Source organism: Eupeodes corollae, chromosome 2, assembly GCF_945859685.1.
Source record: "Eupeodes corollae chromosome 2, idEupCoro1.1, whole genome shotgun sequence".
Taxonomy (NCBI): domain Eukaryota; kingdom Metazoa; phylum Arthropoda; class Insecta; order Diptera; family Syrphidae; genus Eupeodes; species Eupeodes corollae.
Window position 1 is genome coordinate 4,549,736 of NC_079148.1, and position 19,284 is coordinate 4,569,019.

A 19,284-nucleotide genomic window follows, 5' to 3' on the forward strand; every position below is an offset into this window, starting at 1 on the left:
ACGCAGACGAATACGAAGCTAAAGTGTGTTTGTGATTCAGCCATTATAAGGTTCAGCAATAGGAATTCAATTCATACTATCACCATGAAGCTTGGACGTGACGTTTCATTTCACAATCATAAGGAAATAACGTAATGTGACTCCAAACGGAAGCTTGAGTTCAAATTTGCTGAACAGTTGCTTTGTGTGACAGCTCAACAGCTGTAAAAAAGTCAATCAACTAAATAAATTTTCTTTTGGAGGAATTCACATTGGTTATTATAGGTTGTGTAAGCTACGTGTACTTTTTTCGATTTCAAAACCCAAATTTTTTTTTGTTTTGAGAAAAAATAACAGCTGCTAGTGACAGAAGTGCTATTTTATAAATGTCATATTGGAAGTGTCATTCAAAGCAAACTCGAAGCAGGCCCAACGTAACGCAGACGAAGGCGAAGCTGAAGCGTGTTTGTGTTTCAGCCATTAAGAACAAATACTAACATTTGGTTTCACGGAGAAACCACTAGAGGCAATGGTTTAACACAAGGCTTCTTATCTTCAAAGCTTCTAAACAAAATTCTTCCATGTGTTAGTAATCCTTAATAAGTTTCGTTTTATTTACATTTTCATTCAATATTTTTCTTTAATTTTCCCTAAACATTATCAAATCTCATATCTACCAATAATGTATATACCTCTTAATTCAAAATTCACTTCCATTTCCACTTCCATTTCCACTCCGATTCAATAACCAATGCGGCTTAAATTTGTTTCGCAAATTGATCACTAATTGCACGTAAATTTACCTGGGTGCAATGGTATTTTGTAATTGACCATATAATTGCGGATACCATTGAAATTGCAGCTATCAAAGCCGGAAAATATTACAAATTCCTGCGATACCCCATTTGCTGATAGCTGATGATGGGCTACCAAAGTAACCCATCCGTGTGTCATTTTATATTGTATACAAAATGTAGGCATGAGGCATGCAACCTTGGTGACCAACATCATCAATTCGTGTGAAATATGAATAGCGCTATAACGCAACACGAAAATAGATGCGATGCTGATATTGATATTTAAACGAACTAAATTGATTTGAGTTCTGGTATTTCGATTAAATGTTTATTTATTGTTTTAGGGCAGTAATAATGGTTTTGATATTTTTTGAGCTTTAACTTGAGTTTCAATGACTTATGGCAACTAACTTCTTCAACTCAACTCGTCAAATCGATTATAAATGGTAACAACAAATTGTGGGTCCGCATGCCGGTTGTTTGTCAAATGCGCAGTCTTCCGATCATTCATTTCATTAGATTCTATATCGATAGATAATAAATTTCGCCAAACATGAAACGAATGAATCGCTGCCCTGTCAAATTGGGTCTCAATCGAAGCACTCTTAACGATGATTAATCGCCACGCGGATGTCCGTCCAGTCAAACACTGTATGCTCTAACAAAATCATACAAAATTATCAATTAATTCTGCCTTGCTGATCTTCTCCTCTGAAGCGACTCAAAAACCGGCTTCCCTGATGCCAAGGCAAGGTCTATAAATGTTCAAATGCGAAGGTTGGCGCAAATGAGTTTGGCCAACATCAAAAACGAAGTCAAATCCTTTGCAGTGCATGGCTCAAGCTCATGCATAACCACCTAAGGTATTTAATTGATATATTTGCAAAAGTCAAAGACGCGAGTTATCTTCAATATGCGCGCATTCGGTTAAAAAGAACAACGCCACATGGCGCACAACAAGTATAATCTCACTTGGAGGAGGCCTGGACAGGAGAGAAGAGGAGCTCACCAGCTCAGTGTGCTTGAGGATGATGTTATACGCGTGCAGACTTCCTTCGGCATTTGTGTATATATTTTATGTGGTGTGTCGTTGGTTAGACAGATTGGCCGATGATTCCCACATATCATTGACCGGTATATTCACTCGGATGCAGCGCACTGATGGAAAACACGGGAACACATATTCAAATAGCTTTGTCAAGTGGGCTTGAATTTATTCTATTTCTCCCAGGGGGTGCTTCAAGTTCAGGTTTGCATAATGCCACGAAACTATTCTTAAATCTGACAAGTTATAGTTTGAGAGGTTTTGTTGTAATAATTATAATAGTTTTATTTTTCTTGGAGTAACAAAATCGTCGATATCCTAAATGTACAGACATCGCTCTAAAAATCTTTTATTTCGGCTCTAGAGACCTTGCAACGTCGGGAAATGTCAAATTTTTCAATTCGACAAATCGGACCTATTACAATAACTTCCTATGGGAAGTTAATAAAATAAAATAAAACCCCTTTTCTATCAAAGAATTTGTGTTCCCTAAACATAAAAATGTCACCTTCAACTTTTAAGGATCTAAATAATTCACCTTTCAAATTTGCAACAATTGCTTACAAACTATGAAATTATTTTCATAAGTCAAACAGTGCAAGAGCTGCCACTTTAAATTTTTCATTTAGGCACGAGGTAACGTATTAATTTAGACAAAATAAATATTGGTTTTTTCAATAAGACCGCTAAAAAGGTTTTTTTTTTTTAATAGAACAAAAACGGTTTTGGATATCAATGAAATTCCTTAATCCTGTAAAAGTAAGTTCGATGCCATTATGTATGGAACTCGATTCCATTTGCATGGAAACCACGGCCAATACTGCTGCCATTTCACGTTCGATATTTAAACGAAGTTCATCAACCGTCGCTGACTTGTTGGAATAGACCATAGACTTCACATAGCCCCATAGAAAAAAGTCTAACGGTGTCAAATCACACGAACGGGCGGCCAAGTGACTGGACCATTTCGTGAGAAAACACGTTTTCCAAACTTAGTTTACAATAAATTGGTTGTGGCATTCGCTGTGGCTTGTGGCGCCGTCCTTTTGGAACCACATGTCCTCCAAGACCATATCATCCAATTGGGACCAAAAATATTCGGTTATAATTGAACAGTAGCGATCCCCATTCACAGTATCGTGCCGGTTTTGATCAAGGAAAAAAATACGGCCCAATGACTGTGCCGGCCCATAAACCACACGAAACCGTAATTTTTCGGGATACAATATTGAATTGATGATCCATTTAGTACGTGTGGATTGCTGCCTGACCAATACCGCATATTTTGTTTATTGACGGAGCCATTCAGCCTGAAATGAGCCTCACCGCTGAAGATGATAAACCGGATCAATGACTAATTACACATTATACGGCTTTAACCGTACGGTAAAACACGCAGGGTTTCTGCGCTTAGTATCACAAGTAATCGCGTCTTGAAGTGGTTGATAGAACCGGCATTTTGCCGTGACCGCATAATATGCAAGCGTATATGCTCTTCTTCGCGCCTCTAACAAAATATCACCGTCTGGTTTTTTGCCGTACCTTCAAAACCGTTTAGTGTGAAAAGAGCCTAAGGATGTAAGTCAAGATCTTTTCGCAAAATCCGCCACAACGACCTCACAGAGATGCCCAATGCTTGAGAACGACGCACGTTCGTGTGAGAGACACATTTGGGCTTTCTGCAACTAAAGCCTCAGCTGCAGCTAAATTTTCAGCTCTACGTTCACTTCTTTGTCTTACTGGCATCGGAACATTTTGTACTGTGCCTGTGAATTCAAATTTATCCATTAGACGCTCAGTTGTTGATCTGCTAGGACGATTATGACAACCATAAATAAGACGTATCACTCTTAAAGTTAAGGCCGCTGACCCACTTTTCTGTTTAATTTAAGCGAGTTTTTAAAAAACTGCTTGCTCTCTTTTGCAGATGTTAAAAAGCGGACTTATTATCAACAAACTGGACAAAAATCATGAAATTATGAACATATCTTGATCTGTGTTTTTTAAATGGTTTTTTAAAGCAGCTCTTAAGTTTAATAATTAAAGTTTTTGGAATCGGTTAGATTAATCAAATTGAAATCATTGACATTTCTCGGCCTTTTTACATCTTAATTATTTTAATATATATATTTTTTAAATGAGATAGCTGTGTGTACGGTATTTCATACGTTCGGGGTGTGCCTTCGTCAGTCTCAAGAACCAGCAGAAATATTGACTGGAAGTCAATTTTATTTTACAGATCATAGCGCACAGTAGTTTTGGCACTACTGCTTATTTACACAAACATTATGAGTCGGTTCATGACCCTCCAACTTAAGAAGCAATGAAGCCAAGAACTTAAAATTTGCAACACTAACTAAAATATCCGATAATATGCACTTTACCAAATTGAGGCTCCGTAGCCAAAAGAGCTTCTGAGATACAACACTTTAAAGATTGTTAAAAACCGTATCTGACTAACTGACTGATTGACTGACCGATCATCAAAATTATGAAGTCATTCTCGACTTTGCAGGATTTTGAAATTTCTAACAAAAGTAGATCTTGTGGTGCTAGGAAAAGAAAAAATCGAAAGTTGTGATTTTCGATTTAGGGGGCCAACAAAAATATATATACAAGGTTGAAAATACCATAGGTATTGTAGAATAATGAAATTCAGTAGAGTGGTTGTTTTGAACAACACAAAAACCAATCTAGGCACACAAATTATGCACTTAAGGGGCGTGGTATCCATTGACTTTCTTTAACGAAATAAGAGTTAAAAATTTACACTGCTTAGTTTTATAACACAATGAAATTAAGCAGAGTAAAGGGAGTCAAAGCACATACAAAGACAAAACTCGAAAATATGAGGTTATCCACCAAAGGGGCGTGTTATATGCCTACTTCTCTTTTTTTGGTATCGTCTATGTAAACTACTTCTGATTCTTGTAGAATGATGCAATTTAACAGAGCGTAAGGGATTAATCGGTATTAAAAGACTTAAACAAAATATCTAAGACTATACAATTAGGGGGCGTGATACTCGCCTTCTAATTTTGTGTATGTTATTATTTATAAGGAACACATCTGATGTTTTTATAATGATAAAATTTAGTAGAGTTGTTTTTCGCAAGAAACACTTAATACTTATATATTGATGAAATTTAATAGTGTGGTAAATATCAATGTGTATAGAAAGAGAAACATTAAAATTTAGAGGATATACCTTCAAAGGGAGTAATTTCCACCCACTTTCTTAAATGATGTTTAAATGCGAAGAACAAATACAAATTGGTTTGACTGTAATGCTAAGCAGAAATATAAAAGTAAACCTAGGTCTGCTAAATGGGTCCAAGGGAATTGTTCAAAAAGTTTCGTGGAATGTACATAGATGATAATAAAAGGACGAAAGAAGGAAAGAAGCAACTATACACAAATCAGCCATGTAATCGTTTATGATTTGAAGCTACTAATGTATGTAAATGTCAAGAAATACTTTCCTGTCAGGTAAAGAAAACACCAAAAGAAAAACTTAAATGAATAACAATTTACCCTCTATCGCATACGGACTCATATAAGGCACACCAAGTTTAAAAAATAAATTAGTTTACCTCTCGCATGACAGTACAACGCATTTACCATCACGGTTATACCACGGAATACCAAGTTCAGCATGATTATATTCTATTATTTTGTTAAGGGGGAAGGGGGGGTCACTACGACCACTGAAAGTACATTTCAGTGGTCGTAGTGTCTTAAAGTTTTTTTTGGCAATCATAAACTTGTGGTTGTTATCCCTGGAGATGGGGGTCAAAGCTATTATGATCTATGTTCGGATTTTGGTGACGAATACGTTAAGCGGAATGTACATCATAGAAGTTCAGTGTAAATTCCGGAAACAGATAGCGATTGTTGATGAACCATTTCTTCCAAAGACGATAAAATCCATGTCGAACAAAAAAAGAGACTGATGGGTAACACAGCATTTTAAGTTTACAGGACTAACGCAGTAACAAGAGTTCATTGAAAAACTGGAATCACCTGCAGATTTCTTTTTATTCTTTAAATGAGCTTATTGACTCGATAGTACAACAATTAAACCTCAAAGCTGTACAAGATAATATAAACAAACCAGCAAACATTAGTAAATATGAAATGGAACAATTTATAGGTATGACAATTTTCATGTCAATAGTAAAAATACCTGCATCGGGGCGATATTGGAATAAGGCCAGTCACAAATTTACGAAACTATGACATCCAAAAGATTTGAAGTCATAAAACAAAAATATTCACTTTAACAAAAACAGCAATTTTATTAACTTTGGAAATCCAGGACACGACAAGCTTTTTAAAGTGCGACAACTTTTGGACGGCATCAGGCAGGAACTACTACTCGTGCTAAAAGAAGAATTTTTGAAACACTACAACCCCGCAAAACATCATAAATGGTGATACAAAAATCAAGTCTTGATTTTAATATGTTCGCAGGTGCTCGAACACTCTTCCTGAAGGAGCTCCTGGTGTTAGTGGAAATGTGGTTACTTGGAAACTGTACCCAGAAATGTTAAACACAATATTGTTTTGACAATTGGGTCAGTAGTCCTAAACTGCAGATTTATGGGATTAAACCGTGTTTTGAATATTGTAATGCCTTCAGAAAAAGAGCTCAAGAAAAAAGGAAGAGTATTCTTCATAAAAAATGCTGCCTTCATATAGAAGGGGTTCGGATAAGTGTGTCTTATGGTTTGATAACAAGCCAGTTCATATGCTTTCTACATATGTATAGGAGCGAACCAGCTTCTACAAAACGAAGATATTTTAGAAAAGAGAAAATGTATAAGGAAATAAAGTGCTCTCAGGCTATAACAGTTCACAACCAGCACATGGGAGGTGTTGATTTATAAGACTCTATGCTTGGTTTATATAGAATTAAATTACGATCCAAAAAATGGAATAAGAAGGTTTTTTTATTTCATATAATGGATATCTGTGTTGTCAATGCTTGGGTTCTGTGGAGAAGGAATAATCCTGAATCATATATGCCTCAAGCAATCGCCGAACACCTGTGCTAATCTGGAAAACCTGTAATGTTACGAAAAAGAGGCCGCCCTACAAGTCAAGCGGCTAACCAAATCAGAGACGGAAATCTACTGCGTTGCTGATATCATTTAGGTAACGAAATTCCATCACTATCAGAAACACCAACCGGTGTCAGCGACAGCTAAACGAGCTAGAACCCAAGACTATCCCTTGACCTCAATGAGAACTGATAAAGTTGACCACATGCATGAATGGCAAAAAAATTGTCAAAAATGTATGGAAAAGTTTGTCAACTAAAAACCTAAAAACGAAATGCAGGAAATATAATGTCTTAAATTGCTTGATTAAATTCTACGAATAATAAATAAATTGAGTGGCGCAACAGTCCGTTGCAAAACTAGGGCCTAGTGACTAACAACTCTCAACCTTTCCTATGTGCGAGTCACAGATGGAAGGGACCTACAGTTTTATTCTAACGAATAATAGATATTGAAAATTTAACCTTGAATGATTAATGTACCATATATGGAACCTTAATTTTTTAGTGAAATTGGCTTTAATGCATGATGACATGATCCATATAATGTAAACCTATACATAAATGTAAAACTTTTTCTTAACCGTAAACAAATATACACAAATTAATGTCGTACCATCATTCCTCAAGCTCTAAAAGCTTAAATTGGCATCACTGTTCACTAAGTAGGTACTTTCAATAGTAAAAACATGTTTTCAATTTGTATTAGATGTTCTTTGCAACTTTAACCAAATCCCAAATATCATGGGCGCATTACATTCATTCACCTAGAACTCCAGTACTAGCTCAAACTTACGTTCACGCTCCCAACTCTGGAAGTACGATTCAATTTTGTCCGCACGGTCATGACCATGGCCAAGTCAAGTATCCTGCCGCGAAAGCAAATCGAGCAACTAACTCGCGCTAAATTAACCACCATGTGTGTAGTGAATGCGCATTGCTCAGCGCATGTGGCGGATTCTAATCCTTGAGGGCATGAAATGCAATGAGATAGGCCTCTATGATTAATCGTTGCATAAACAAAAGTTAATGAGACTATCAAAGTCCAGACGCGCCACAGCACAGAAATATAATCAAAGAAGAAAAAACAGATGCCTGATGATGGTGTATTCCTGCGCCACGTCCGCGTAGCGTCGTCGTCATCGTCGTCCTCACAAAAAGGATATTAGCTCATCGATTATGTGGTAATAATATGTGAGTCTATATGTGGGAATATGCGATGCGTTGATGGCGGTGATACCTACTGTGCGGGACGGGTCGAGATTGGTTTGATTGGATTCAGATTCAGATTCAGATTCGGTACCCATGCCCAATGCCCATGTCTGATGTTTATTTGTTTTTAGGCTTTGGCTTATATAAGTTGAGGACTAAGACTTTGTATAGAACCGTGTGAGAAAATGACGATTAATATCTGTAATGAGATTGTAGCCATGATGTATGAGGTGAAGTTTTTCGCTTCTATACTCCTATAGGGAACTTAAAAAGATATCTTTTTGAAGATAGATACGGCTGAATAAGAAATGAGCAGCATATGTGCGATGGCTTCGGGAATTTTAATAGTGAATACGCGCCAGCTGGTTCAATGGTTCTCTTTTTGTTGATTACATTTGAGCTGTGTTTATATTAGGTACATATATAGGAGGATACATCATCCGTCTGTTGAGTTGACCAAACGTAATCCCTGAAAGGAATCCAATTATTATTTATCCATTTCCTTTAAGTTTTTTTTATTGTTGGATCGTTTGGTTTTGGTGGCGCTATGAAATTGAAATTGATATTAGTTTTTGCATATGCAGTTTCTACAGCTTAGTAAAATATTTTTCGTTTCAAATGACAATCTTGAGGCTTACAAACTTCCTTTGCCCAGGGCGAAAATAAAAAAAGACTGTAGGATGCGACCTACGATGATAACTCAACATTGATGGCCGCTAAAAAATTTGTAATATTGAAAAAGAATCAAAAAATTAAGTTTTAAATTATTTATTTCGTAATGAAATCAATATAAGGACTTTTGAATATAGAAACGTCAATATTTTGACAGATTTTAGCGGCCATGTTTTACTTTCTGTCAAAATATGTTGTTCTAATTTGTCATTAAAGGAAAATAATCAGGAACTGAAACTAAAGGGCGCATCCAAACTTTTAAGAAGGAGGGAGGGGGTCGCACGAGTTTTACTCACCGTTTTAAAATGTTGTTTAACGGCCAACAAAAAAAACATATCAATGGCTAAAGTTACAAATTTAGTTATTTAATTATTAACTTCCCATAGGAAATTATTGTATATGGTCCGATTTGTCAAATTGAAAATTTTGATATTTCTCGACGTTTCAAGGTCCCTAGAGTCGAAATAAAAGATTTTTAGAATGATGTCTGTGCGTGCGTGTATATGTACGTTCGTACGTCCGTACGTTTGCGACGTTTTTTTCGTCTTCCATAGCACAAGAACTAAAAGAGATATTGACTTCAAATAAATTTTGTTACACAGATAATAAGGCAAAACAATGCAGAAAGGGCTCTCAAAAAAAGTGCGTGGGTGGTTTTTTTACCATAGCAGTTTGAAAAAACGTGAAAATTTCGGTCAACCTTAAACGAACAAAAAACGCTAGAGACTTGAATTAAATTGTATATAATATATTGTAACGTGATATCAAAGAAGTATATTTTTTGAAAAAATCCATTCAACGTTTTTTTTATAAATCAAAAAAACTGAAGAAAAAAAATTTGTCACTTCCAAATTGTACGACTAAAATATGATTTCATTTCCAAAACAATTTTGTGCAACGAAGAATAATGTTTTTGATATTTTATAAAATTTTGAGAAAAATCGAATTGACAGTTTTTTTTTATAAAAAATAAAAAATTTAAAAAAAACATTACTCAAAGTTCGTAAAAATTGAATAACGATTCAAATATCTTTTCAAAAACTTGAAATTTAGGCTTCAAGCTTATTTTATCTTATAATAAATATTGATTTCAACATTTTGAAAAATGTTGAGAAAAATCGAATTGACAGTTTTTTTTACAAAAAATAAAAACCTAAAAAAATAAATGTATAAAAGTTGGTACAGTTGGTGACAGTTTTTGTACAAAAAATTAAAAACCGAAAAAAAATTAACAAAAGTTATTAAAAAACGATTTTCGACTCAAATATCTTTTAAAAACTTTGAGATATTTTCTTTAATGTACTTTTATCTTTCAAAAAATAATGTTTTCAACACTCAGTTAAATTTTGAAAAAAATCGAATCGACAGTTTTTTTACAAAAAATTGAAAACCGGAAAAAAATTACAAAAGTTGGTAAAAAATGATTTTCGACTCAAATATCTTTTCAAAAATTGTAGATATGGGCTATGAACTACTTTTATCTTTCAAAAACTATTTTTGTTAACATTCAATAAAATTTTGAAAAAAACCGAATTGACAGTTTTTGTACAAAAATTTAAAAACATAAAAAAAATTAACAAAAGTTGGTAAAAATTCATTTTCTACTCAAATATCTTTTCAAAAATTTGAAATATTGGCTTCTAACTGATTTTATCTTATAAGAAATATTGTTTTCAAAATTTCGAAAAATGTTGAGAAAAATCGAATTGACAGTTTTTTCTACAAAAAATTAAAAACCAAAAAAAATTAACAAAAGTTATTAAAAAAACGATTTTCGACTCAAAAAATTTGAGATAATAGCTTCTAACAAATTTTTACTGAAACGAAATATTGTTTTCAACATTCAGTCAAATTTTGTGAAAAATCGAATCGACATTTTTCTTACAAAATATGAAAACCTAAAAAAAATGTATTTTATCTTTAAATTACTTTTATCTTTCAAAAAATATTGTTACAACGGTAAAAATTTACTTTCGACTTAAATACCTTTTCAAAAATTAAAAATATTTGCTTCAAACTTATTTTATGTCACAGAAAGTATTGTTTTCGATATTAGTCCGTTTTTTCATAAGAAATAAAATCTACAAAAATTAGTACGCAAATTTTTATTTTTTCACTTTCAAGCAAGAAAAATCGACAGACGGGATGGGAAGTTATCAGTGTGCGTCGCATCCAAGCCTCTTTTTATTATTGGAATCGGGCTGAATTTCCGATTCTTATTATGTTCTTGGTCCAGTCTTCAGTTAAAAGCAATACTTTTAGCAAACAAGGTGGAAGTAAAATACAATTTTTTTTTTATATAAAAAAAATAAATAATTCAAAATACAATGATGGTCATATTCATTAACTCAAGACGAATAGTTTTGAGTTGAATTGAATTCTTATAAAAATATAAACAAACATATCCCTAATTACATTTTGAAGCTGTTGGAAGTTAATCCTTGTTTTGGTTGAGAAATCATATTTAGTGATGAGGCCCATTGCTGGATTTAGCACGACACTAATCCAAGCGAGATTCACGAGTTCTCAATGTATCGATGTAAGGTACTGTTTGGTGTAGATTCCTGATGTGGAGTGATTTCTGATTAGGCTAGAGGCGTCATCAGTCAGTATTTCTTCAAAAAATATTTCTGTCCAGGTCATAATTGTCAACGGCAATCGATGATCACCAACATCTTGTTCCTTGAAATGGATGATAGGGACACCGATGCACAGCGTGGCAAGAATGGTGATTTTGTGCGCTTAATTATTTTGAAAAGTCTAAAGTGACTTTTTCTGTTTTAAAGCCTTGTATAATAGTAGGTTCAACGTTTACGTGTTTACACCAAAACAAAAAATATTTTTTTTCATTTTTGTGTTTATTTTCAAGAATTATGTATTTTTTTAAAGAAAAAATGTATTGTTAAGAATGAATACACAATGAATTGAATAAAAAAAAAAATTATAAGCAGCATTTTTAATAAGCATATATTAACAAAAATGTTTTTTTTTTGTAATATTGTAATGAATTTCATAATTTTGATTTAATAATATAATTAATACATAATAAAATTTTGTTCATTCATTTTCAGTAGAAATATTATCCACATCAAACATATCGATAGCATCTGAATGAAAATCTTTTTTACTGACAAAAAGATTCTGACTTCTGAGACTTGATAACAGAGGATCTGACGAAATCATCATTTTAGTAAAAATATCTGTCAAATTGTCTTTTCTGGATGTTTTTCGGCTGAATTGCTCTCGGAAAATTTTAAAATCTTTGTTTCTTGATTCTAAAGCTTCTTCACTTAACTGACCAATCGGTAAGAGGCAAGAAGAAGCAATTAAATGGCCATGAATTAATATTTTGTGCACTGTTGTACTCATATAGTACCATTGATAAAGTGTAACAAAATATCGGGCGGTATCTTCACAATAGCTTTTGAACTGTTCGTAGTTTAGCTTGAAACCATTTGAAAGGCATTGCAAAATTATGTAACATTTTTGAATTAAAAGTTCATCAATTCCAGTGATGTTGGCGGATAAATTACTTTTTTCAAAAAATCTTCTCGCAACATTACCTGTGTTGGTATTTCCGTATCCTGGTTTAGAATGATTAAGACAAGTTTTTTTTAATCCTCTTTGAATTCGCTTTTGGTTTTCATTGACGGCAACTTCTGTTGTGCTGCTTGCTCTCCACTCCTGGACTGGAAGCTTATATGCAACATGCAGAAGGCATTCAAAAAGTCGAATCCATGCATGTAAAATAGAAAGACCAAATGATAAATATTGCTCTGATACAAGCAATTGAACCATTTTATCTACGTTGTTGAATTCTTTACACGTAACATTGCATAAATAACATCTCAAGGAAGATTTAGTATCGGATAAACTGTTGCAAAGCTTTCCATCAATCATTGAAAGTATCGTTTCATGTTTCACGACAAACTTTTTATTATCGATGGTTATATTTGACCCATAAAGATTTTGGGTTTGTGTATCGGTGATATTCTTTTCGATCCTAACAAGCTCGTCCCTCTCTTTTTGAAAGTCAATCTTTAATGGACGGCAATAGCGTGCAGATGAAGGACAGGGGTTTTTCCAAAGAACTTTTTGGTTAAATGAAAGTCTTAGTGGGACCAGACACTTCATAAAAATAAACTTATCATCGCTCTCATAGCTTTCCAAAATATTTCTGATGATATTGGCTATGACCCGAACTGCCATCGAAACCCCACTTCGAAACTAACTTTAATTCGTTTTCTGTATCTGATTGAAAAAATTCCAGAACGTTTAATTGATTGATCAGTATTATCAGCATAGACTAGCTCATTTGTAGGAACGGGTTTTATCAATTCCGCAGTTCGTTTGCGTTTCGATGATTCACTGCATGTTTAAAAAAAAGCGATATGGACGTCCAGCAGGTGAAGAAATTTTTGTAAAAGCAATGGATACGTTGAGCCATTTTATCTCTGAGGGAAGGAGAAGTTTTTTTGTTCGATTTGATGGTTCCCATTTAATTTTTAAATGGTGTTTGAAATTTTTCAAGTCTTGCCGTAGTTCCCGTAGGTGAGTTTCACTGCATGAGGTCTTACGTTGAAGGAATGTCTCAACTTCAAAAAATTTGGCATCAAAAGTCTGCTTTTCACTGGCGAAAAATACTTCAACCAATTGTTTTCTCAAGCACTCATAATTTTGTACACCAGAATCTTAAAAAAATCTTAAGTTAAATTACTAATAAAGATGACTCCCACAAAATGAAAAAAAAAAATCTTTATAAACCTATCACAAACATTATTTTAACTGAGTGAGTTACAAGTATGTTTACCCTTTACTCCTTTTGCTTTGCTTTGCTTTGCTGTCTCAATTCCATTTTCTTATAATTCTGTAATGCTTTTAATATCATTAAATTACTTTACAGAAAAAAAACAACAAGAATATTAGAAAAATAACAACAATTTATCAATGCTGTTTATCAAAATTATATCAACTAAAGCCGTTATTAAGACACCCGCCAGCGCACGAAGTTTAAAGAAATTATGTTGTGAAATAAGCTGCATAAACCTAACCTTTCTGTAATGAATTCAAATTTAAAAAAAACGAACAGTTATTGCTCTAAAACTAATACAACAAAAAACAACAACAATCGGCTCTCTTGAAAAAACGATAACACTATATTTCAAAAATAAAAAAACAATATTTCCGCAAAAGTTTAGCACTTCTGCTTTCAATTTTATATAAAAGAAATATGTCTTAATTATGGACAGTTATTAGATGTGCTAAACTTTTGCCGGAACAGAAGATATTATGCAAAAATTAAAACAAAGTAAAAAAAAAAAAATCGCACTTTAAACCCCTTAATTAATTATAAAACATTTTTTTTTTTTCATTTTTTAAATAAAGAAACAAAATCTACACATCTTTACCTTCACCAGACATATTTTATATTTTTAATCGCACAACAAATAAAAAAGAAATTAAAATAAAATGCACGACTGGGTCGCACGAACTTGCTCCTGTATGCAAAGAGTCTGTTTCAAAAAGTATTTATATGAGATTTAAAAATATACCTGTAAAATAAGTTTGGCTTCAAAGATATAAATGCCATTTGAATTGTCAAAAAACCGCACGATCTTTGTATATGAAAACCATAGTACTCTCATGAGCAGAAACTTTTAGGGCGACCAGATGCCGAGTCCTTGGCGTGGCGAAATTCAGCGGGAGGGAGAGAAAAATATTATTCCCATTCCCATAAGCAGCCAGCAGAATAAAGGAGATAATTAATTTTCGACCCAAAAAGTCAACACAATTTCCTTCATTTTATTTGAGTCTATCCCCGTATATGTTTTCACATAAAGAGCTTCCATATGAAGGTTGATGAATTTGTTTTTGTTTTATTTATATCAATGCACTTTATATAACAAACAAAATGGCTTAATATTGTATCTAATAAGGGGATGAAACAAACTTTTGCATGCTTAAGTCAGCTGTTTAGGATCTTTTAACGATATTTGTTTTTATTTACATTCATAAGTCTGCTTTTATTTGTGTACGATCTTTGTATATGGAAAATGGTTTCTATTATCTATAAAGCTACAATGCGATTCATATAGATTCAACTTGTTCCTTAAAAGCTTTTTTCCTTTAGATAGATTTATTGTAATTTCATATTAGAAGAACCAGGATGGAAAATAAATAAGATAAGAAAGAGGAAGACCATGAATGTTTAAATTGTAAGGCGATCGCCTATTGGTTGTGTAGTTAGGTAGCAGGTAGATGTCTAAAACGACCATAGAATAGTTCACTTGGCGTGCTTAGCTTTATGCAGATAGATAGATAAGGACATGTTTATGATGATAATGAAGGAATGTTATTGGTGGCTAGGTACATACTACATTCCTTCTTTACTATAAGTTTTCAGCGCAAACATGGAGTTATTACGTTCAGTCTATTTTTTCACTAAAGTTTTAAAAAACAAGCATACGAACAAGTACAAGAAATTGCTGTTCATGTGTTGTTTACAGTCAGGCTCTTGTGCGTTTTGGATTTTAGTTAAGAAGTGACACGTAAGCAGTAGTTGTACGTAATACCTTTATAAATAGGTACAATGTGTATGCGTTGAAAAAGTGATTCTAATAGAAAATACATATACTCTCTCTGGCCAGTTGTAGGTACTAAGTATATATTTTTTTATATAGCCGAAGGCCAGTAAATCATGTGTGAAACAACCTTATTCGTAAAGAATAATATTTTAAAATCATTATATACAAAGTTACCAAGATAATACTTCTTGATAGACTCTTTAAAATAGATTGTTGATTAAATATATCATATAAATGTGTACCAAATGCATTAATTTGGATGAAAGATAGGAATGTAATTACAATTTTGTCAAAATAATGCGCTCTTTCGGGCTCATGCACAGTTAAAATAATTTAAAAATAATATTTTAAGATTCAAAATTTTACCTGAAAAATAAGTTTGTCTTCAAAAATTTAAATGCCATTTTATAAATAAAAAAACCGTTGATTTTTCAAATTTTTATTTTGAAAATCGTTAGAGCGGTTTTTTTTAAATTAATTTTTTATATATAAAATTTTCCAATTTTGTTCTAAAAATATTTTTGGAATGCAGTTATTTAGTGATTGTAAATATACGTCTTAAGTTTGAATTTCGTAAACAATTGTTGACCCGTTTTTGAGATGTAGAGTTTTGAAAAATAAAAATTCAATATTTTTTAAAAAATCCAAACAATTAAAAATTGAATTTCTGTTAATCAAATATTGTTAAGGAAATATAGGAGCTTATTCAGAAAAAAAAATATTAAGATCAGTTTATAAGTTGCTGAGAAAATTAAAAAACAAAATAACGGTTCTATGAGCGGTACCTTTCCTGAGCAATACAAAAATAAGGTTTTCTTATAAAAAGAAGCCAAGTTAAAAATAAAATTTTAGAGAAAATTAAAAAAAAATCTATCGGTTTGTTTTTGAGAAAATTCGAATTTTCGGTTTTTGACCAAAAAAATTGTATGGGGGCCACTGTTAGTTTTGATCTTAAAAAAAAAAATGAAAAAAACGCCTAACGCGAATCTGCTCAAAACCTTAACTTCCAAGTTTGAACTCAATCGACCCAATGGTTTAGGCTGTAGGAGCGTGGACAGACAGACAAAACCGACCGGACGGAATCGCGGGACCCACTTTTTTCGACTTCTCTACCATCGTAATATCATGTTTGATTAAAATCTCGAGTTCGAAATTTTGCACGAATGCAAAACTTGCCATATAGTTCCTATATGTCGCAAGTAAAAAGAGTAGGTTAGGTACTATATTTCTTTTAATTGTTCCCAATTGCAAATTTAACAACAAACTTGTCAACTTTGATCGCTTGACTAACTTAGTGCAAAACATAAAAACAAAACAAAACGTCGACGTCATATGGTATCAACAAGATGGCGGTTGGTAGAACATAGCTTTATTTACGCCGCCGCCGCCGAGGAGACATTATTTAACCAACAAGGTCTTGTGATTTAAATACGCTGCAAGCCACTGCTTCTTTTAATGACAACGTTATCGGTCAAATTCAGCCCAATTTATGCCCCAAAATCTTCGAAAACTGGACCTTTTGAATGCGCGCCACCCAGCACATTTGCTCAAAAACATAAATGTGATCATGGAAAATTAGATCTCCAGATCAGACTTCCATGGTTAACATATGCAAGAAATCGTTTCTAAAGTAAATTCCATGTCAATTTTAAAATAATCATCTTCTATTCATTCCATTTCAAAGTTCTATACCTCTAAAACGCTCTTTCCTAAATAAATTCGTCGATTTTTGGAAATTTTATTTGAAAAGAGAAAAAACATTTCATCACCTCCTCTAAATTTCATTTTATATTTTCAATACTCCCTAAATAATTTTATTTGCGACCTAAATCTTTTGATCGATTTGAAAATTTGTAAGGAAGTCCTTAAGTGAGGGACACATTCACCTACTAAGGTTTTCTTTTTCTTCGAACTTATTATCGCGACGTTCGATTGAAAAACCTTTTAAGACATTTTGGGTCACACGTCTTAGACAAAGACATCACATAAGAAGACAGACACAAAGCCATATCCCAAGGATGCCTGAATGCCTTGTATAGCTAACCTACATGAAGACGAATTTACATCTTTCTAAGGGAATTGTTTGTTTCACAATAGCAAAGCAATATCGTCTAGGGAGGTCACCACCACCGTTTCTTTATTTCTTCCGTTCTCTTCCTTTCTTTTTTTTACAAAAGCATAGGGAGTGATTCCTCTTTACTATACACCCAAGCTTTTGGTAGAAATCCTGAGCATTGGAATACAGTCCTTGTTGAATTTTTTCACTTCAAGAGTGGGTTTTTGTTGGTGGCCCAGAATCAGGAAAGATGTATTCCTTTGAGGGGGTATATACGAGTATAGGGCTTTGTATGAGCAAAGTGAGATTAACAGTTCGAATCCTTTATATTCTATTTGATGTCCTTTGCAATGCAAAAATCTTTGAACCAGAGGTAAGTGAACTATGTGTATATGCGCTGGCATCAATTGGCCCGAATGTACTGCACGTCTCTCCGGGATATAAGCCCATGCGGATCGATTTCAATGTGTGACCTCCAATAATTCAGCAGCGTTAGTTTACACAGGAAATTATTCACAGATACGAGTTTATCGTTTCACTCTGAACAAAAACTGGCTCCTCCAAAAATCCCAATTTTCGAAGAGCTAAAATGAAAAATTAAGACTGAGGGTACCCCCTAAAAATCCCACATATAGGAGTTTGTTTTTAACGTACTTTTCTCAAAGAAAGAAATAGAAATTCTTTTGGGGATTACATCAAAGGATCCGGGATCAGAAAAGAACACTTAAGATGCATTCCATTTGTATGGGTTCGAGTGTTTTTGATCTCATCGTCGTCGATGGTTGTTCCAACATATAAGTCATGATTGTGTAAAATATCCCTCGGGAGACACACTCTGCAATTTGTATACATACATTTTTGTTTTTTTATTTAAGCTGTGCTCTAAGAGTGAAAGGATACAGACATTTCAAGTTCTCGCCTTCGAAAATTTTGAAAGAAGTTTTTCGTTAAATTTACACCCAAAACGACGTCAAAGACAACGACGACGAACGACGGCGACGTCTTGACATGAAAAGATAAAAGAAGGATGCATTTTTATTTTCTTATTTTGACTAATGATGGATGAAGAGGGAAGGTTTATACATACATATATGTATGTGCAGAATATATTGGATGCATTTTGGAGTCTTAATGACTTTATTTGAACATTTATTTTAAATTTTTTGGCAATTTGATGAATGACTTAATAATTATTTCTGCATTTGAATGGACTTTATGTGTGGCAGAAGGGCGAATCTGTTTCATTTGATGTTGAAAAGTATTTCCTAATGGTTTACTTTCTGAATGATAGTAGACATAAAATATAAGGTGTTTTTTTAGGAGCATGGGAAGTTTCGATAGTTGTTGTCTATGGTTTGACAGTTTAGAATTGTCAAACGTTTTTGATATTTCTGTTCTGAAAAGTTTTGATATTCAATATGAATTGCTAAATGCTAGAACAACGGGTAAACATCTACAACAAAATGACAGCTGAAGTTTGACAGATGTAGGTTTAAATATTCGTAATATTGGTTTTAAATTTTTATATTTGCTCTTTGACTTCTATACACTAGTTTTTCACAGCCCATTGTTAATGTCCAGTACGATCATTAACTGAAAAAAGAGGCTGGGATGCGACCCACACTGATAACTTCCCATCCCGTCTGTCAATTTGTCTTGCTTAAAAGTTTGTCTATATGTACAAGTATCAATTTTTACCAAATTTGCGAACTATTTTTTGTAGATTTTATTTTTTATGAAAGAACAGAATTTTGGATTTTTATATAAAAAAAAACTGAATATCGAAAACAATATTTTCTGTGAAATAAAATAAGTTTGAAGCAAATATTTTTAATTTTTGAAAAGTTTTTTGAGTCGAAAGTAAATTTTTACCAATT